The following is a 5,472-nucleotide window of genomic DNA, read 5'->3' as shown; positions in this document are numbered from 1 at the left end:
AATGATGAAATGTCTAAATAAATGAAAAAATATTGTTTTGAAATCTTTGTCTTGTTTATTCTATTATGAAAAATAGAACTGAAAAAATATTTTATATTCTGACTGAATAGTTTACTCTTTTCATGAGGTAAGATTTTCTTTGTTATAGTTTCATTGCAATACTTGCATATGCAAACAATTTGAATTATATATACTTTTGTTGTGTACATAATAGTATGCTTATATTTGCAAATTTATAATATAAACACTTTTTGTTAAAGTTTTTGTTTTCTTTATTCACAATTTTCTATGTACAATTATTCAGTCCACTATATAAGAGTGAAGTCAATAAATAATTTCATTCACTAGAATACTCCTGCAATTCTTAGACAAAACATTTTTTTCAATCTGTTCTTCCAAGATCTTCCTCTGTACATCTTTATTGAATGGAGAGATTCAAATGAGAAGACGAAGCAAGTTTATTTGGACAACAACATTCTAATATTTTGTTCATTCGTTCCATCGATCTTTCAATTGATAATTATATTGTTGTATTCATATGATCAAGTTCTTGTGCATCAATGATCGTGATGATATGACTCCTTTTTGTTTATAGTCATCATGTTGAAATTTCCTCTTTCAAATAAATGTAGGAAAAAACATGTTCCATTTCAAATTAATAAAAAAGTCGCACTATGGAGGAAAGTATCAGCTTTAAGTTTTCTGTTCAGTATTGATCTGTGAATGATGACCATGAAAATCGAGATGTCTGACCTACAAATACACAAACTCAAAAATTATCAGTGAAGAGATCAATAAAATGGCTATTTTATCATGTTTATGATTATTATGATAAACTTTCATTTGAATATTCAAGTACTAAATTACAGAAATTGCTTAACTTTTACAATAGTTTAGTTAAAGTACAGCTTATTTAAAAATTATAATAAACAAGAATTCGTCTAAAGTACACGAATGCCCTACTCGCACTAGCATTTTCCATGTTCAATGGACCATGAAATTGGATAAAAAATATAATAAGGCATTAAAATTAGAAAGATAATATCATAAGGAACATGTGTACTAAGTTTCAAGTTGATTGGACTTCAACTTCAACTTCATCAAAAACTACCTTGACCAAAAACTTTAACCTGAAACATGCACTTTCATTTTCTATGTTCAGTGGACCAAGAAATTGGGGTCAAAAGTTTAATTTGGTTTAAAAATTAGAAATCTAATATCATACGGAACATGTGTACTTAGTTTCAAGTTGATTGGACTTCAACTTCATCAAAAACTACCTTGACCAAAAACTTTAACCTGAAACATGCACTTTCATTTTCTATGTTCAGTGGACCGAGAAATTGGGGTCAAAAGTTTAATTTGGTTTAAAATTTAGAAAGATCATATCATAAGGAACATGTGTACTAAGTTTCAAGTTGATTGGATTTCAACTTCATCAAAAACTACCTTGACCAAAAACTTTAACCTGAAGCGGGTCAGACGGACGAATGGACGGATGAACAAACAGACAGACAGACGGACGAACGGACGCACAGACCAGAAAACATAATGCTGCTCAACTATCGTAGGTGGGCCATAAAATTAAGGCCACCGATGAGTTAAAAAAGATATTACATTTCTTATGCCAAAAAATGGCATTTTTGCACCAAAGGGAGATAATTTGGAGCTTTTTCAATGATATATACATTTTAAAAGTCATCTGGGGCCAAACCGAATTGATTGTTTGAATGATTTGGTGTACCATATGAAAATGAGTTATGAAAAAAAAATATTAAATATTTTCCTGAAACTGTTATACCCAAGAGCCTTCTTAAATGTCATTTGATCTCTATTGGAGAAATGTCTCATTGGAAATCAGACTGCTTAGTGTTTCTTTTTTATATCAACCCAGCCATATTATACCTGTCCAATATCAGGAGCTTGTACATAGTTCAGTGGTTGATGTTGGTTCATATCTGTCATTTTTATTTTTCCTAATTTTTTGTTTTTATAAATTAGTCTGGTATATTTGACGTTTGAATTGATGCTCTGTTTCAAATTTGGTTAGTGTTGTCTTTTATAGATTACTATAACATGTATAGGGTATGGGTTTTCTCATTACTTACACATGTTACAGGTCATCAATGGCCTCTAATGAGTAATTACAATGCTTACATCCACTAAATTGAACTCTGATGGATAGTTTTCTCTTTCATCATACCACATCTTATTTTAATAAATAATTAATCATTATTCAAGGACAAAAACTTTTATAACAGTGGACTTACCATTTAGGCTTTGTTGAACTCTGTAAATCTTATTTTATTGATAATTTCTTCTGTTTATAGTTTCCCCTTTATCTTTTATGTTCTTGCCCTACACATAAAAGAGTAAACATCATTTAATGACAAAAATAACTACTATTACATAATTAGTAGGCAACTGAAAATTTTGCCTTATTTGTATATAACATCAACTTACTCATCATTCTTGCTGTTCAATATCATGAATATTATCATTATTCTATGAATCAGAGGTCACAGTAAAATTAACCTTGGCAGGCAGACATTTTTTTTATATGATACCTTGTAGTCATTCCATACAACAACAAGTAGACCTATGCTTAGAAAAACGGATAAAATGACAAAACCAAGAAAACTTATCATGGACCAAAGAACAATAAAATGCGGTCATGGTTTATATATGAATCTGCCATTCAGACATGCACACCTTACAATTGTTTCATATCTACCAAATATAATCTACCTGTTACTTTTGATAAACTGACAAAACAATGCAGTGTTTCATAAATTCATTGACCAATGAACCATGAAAATGAGGGCAAGTTCATATAAAATATGGCCGACAGATATGTGCATCTTACAATTATTCCATTCACTAAATAAAGGGGCCTTATTGCTTACAGTATCCGGAAAAAAGACCAAGCCACAAAAACTAAACATTTTCAAAGTTCCTTATACCCTGCCAATTTGTTAAGGATGAGCCTGTTCCAAGTCAGGATCCTATAATTCAGTGATTGTCGTTTGTTTATGTGAAACATATCTGTTTTTCTTTTTTTTTTGTACATAAATTAGGATGTTAGTTTTCAACTTTCAACTTGGCTATCATGTGTTAAATCATACTTGTAAGTGTTCGGAAAACAGGAAGTTGTGGAGTGATGAATCTGAAAATGCATCACACGGTATAGCCGACTTATTTAACCCTGAAACCAAATTTCAGAAATCCTTCTATTGTAGTTCCTGACGAAAATGGGACAAAAAATATTCAGTGGACGGAAGGACTGACTGACGCAAGGAAGGATGGACAGACAGGGGTAAAACAGTATACCCCCTTTTATAAAGTGGGGGTATAATTTTAATATGGAGGTACATGTATAAAAACCCTTGCAAGATGTCAAAACAAAAAGAAGTAACCCAATTCTTACGTGTTAGTGGCTATTTATTTATTGTCGGTTATACATATAACATAAGCTCTGTAGAGCTTTTATCCGACATACATACATGACAAGCACAATACATTTGTATATGAAACATAAAGCTCATCACTGAGATAGTCGTCTCAGAAAGAGGGAGACAGGGTCAACCAAACTCCCCTATTCAATCTGAATGTAGGACAGAAAGTCACAGTCAAAAAGTCACACACTGTCACAATTTAGTTTTGAGATTATTTTTCTTTGAACAAGAAAACACTCTTTTTGTATTTTTCTTGAAGTTTTATACATGAACATAATGTAGCAACTTTGTAATTAAAATTTATTAAAAACAAATAAATCAGTGCATTAGGTTTGTGCACATTACCATTACATTTGCACACAAAAATCATTACGTACAATGTGTGCAGCTCTTGATTACATTTGCACGCATTTTTTGACATGTAAATATAAATAAAAGATATGGTATGATTGCCTTTTACAGCTGACTATGCGGTATGGGCTTTACCTTGGCTTTGCTCATTGTTGAAGGCTGTATGGTGACCTATGGTTGTTAATGTCTGTGTCATTTTGGTCCCTTGTGGACAGTTGTAACTTGTCTCATTGGCAATCATACCACATCTTTTTTATATTGGCTCATTGTTGAAGGCCGTAAAGACCTATAGTTGTTAATGTCTGTTTCATTTTGGTCTCTTGTGGACAGTTGTCTCATTGGCAATCATACCACATCTTTTTTATATTGGCTCATTGTTGAAGGCCGTACAAACCTATAGTTGTTAAAGTCTGTGTCATTTTGGTCTCTTGTGGACAGTTGTCTCTTGGCAATCATACCACATCTTCTTTTTTATATTATGAACAATTTCCTTAAATTAAAACTGAATATATGTAATAAAAAGAAGATATTTCAAAATCTTTTTTCATTTACATTCAAACAATTGTCAACAAATTGTTTGTGACTTTTTGTCCTATCAACTTTGTTACTTTATGTCTGAGTCTGACATGTGTCTGACTTTTTGTCCTGTGACTTTTTGTCGGAATGTCCTGTGACTTTCTGTTCGTTTACCTTCCATCTTAATCAGTGAACTGAATAATTGTTGTTTGCAGAAGTCCGGGGAATGTTAAAAAATCACATGTACAAATTGAGAGTCAACACTTACACAGGGACTACACAATACTTTTTCAGAATGTCTGCAAAAAGGATCACTGGTGACAGGGGAGTGTAACCGATGAATTGATCCTGAATCAGATAAGATTTTCCCGGTACGTCTAAACACCGCTCAGGAGGACCTCCTGGGTGCACACATGCAGGGCATACAAAGTGCACTCATGACAGACCCTATATAGTCGTCGTATATGAATGTATTTATTCGTTATACACTTCTCATTTTAGAGTTGAATTTGCAAGTAACGGCCGGGGAACCTCTTAAGATTAAAATAATAATGCTACTAAAAATATATTATTTCCCCCAATTTTCGCAATTTTTTCGCTATAATTATTAAATCTTTTAGGCGACTGTGCTTTTAGTGAATATAAATGATGACGAGGGCCTCACAAATAAATATAAATATGAAATATACTGGAACATCGATTAGCATAGATCGAGCAGCCAAGGATGTGTATACTATACAAATCCTTGGAGCAGCAGAGTAAACTTCCACATAAATCTCGAAGTTATTTATGCCGGATAATATAGACTGTGCTCCTGAATAAAGTTGTCAAATACATTAATTTGTGTTTTTTACTTCTACAAGAAATTTGATTCAAATGCTAATTACGCACCATTTGCTGAGCAGAGAATCATTCTAAGCCAGGAACCGTCTATACTAACTGATAACAGTAAGAATAGAAAGTCTCTGTAAAAAGGCAGTCAAATCCTTTCATAATTTTGTCAAAGTCTACTTTTTAAAGTTTTAAATTTTAAAGAAAAAATGAATATTCCATTTTGATTTGAAGAAAATCTTTTTGAACTGTTATGACATGGTGTTGCAAAGCTGATTACAGGTAACTATAACATACAGTAATTTTCCATTACGACATG

At 32.1% G+C, this 5,472-nt stretch overlaps 1 long non-coding RNA gene across 2 annotated transcripts; it reads right to left on the bottom strand.

Annotated features, from left to right (window-relative positions):
- Window positions 1-248: 248 nt before the first annotated feature.
- Window positions 249-4,697, bottom strand: LOC139496306 (uncharacterized). 2 transcript variants are annotated; one of them, XR_011657598.1, is made up of 3 exons: window positions 4,497-4,654; window positions 2,271-2,358; window positions 249-753 (listed from the first exon to the last, which is right to left on the bottom strand). It is a non-coding gene; the product is annotated as an uncharacterized lncRNA (long non-coding RNA). The 2 variants fall into 2 exon arrangements; XR_011657597.1 differs by having other exon boundaries at window positions 613-753; window positions 4,591-4,697.
- Between the last annotated feature and the right edge of the window lie 775 nt (window positions 4,698-5,472).

The sequence above is a fragment of the Mytilus edulis genome, chromosome 11 (assembly GCF_963676685.1).
Source record: "Mytilus edulis chromosome 11, xbMytEdul2.2, whole genome shotgun sequence".
Classification (NCBI taxonomy): domain Eukaryota; kingdom Metazoa; phylum Mollusca; class Bivalvia; order Mytilida; family Mytilidae; genus Mytilus; species Mytilus edulis.
This window is presented reverse-complemented; position numbering and strand designations above follow the sequence as displayed.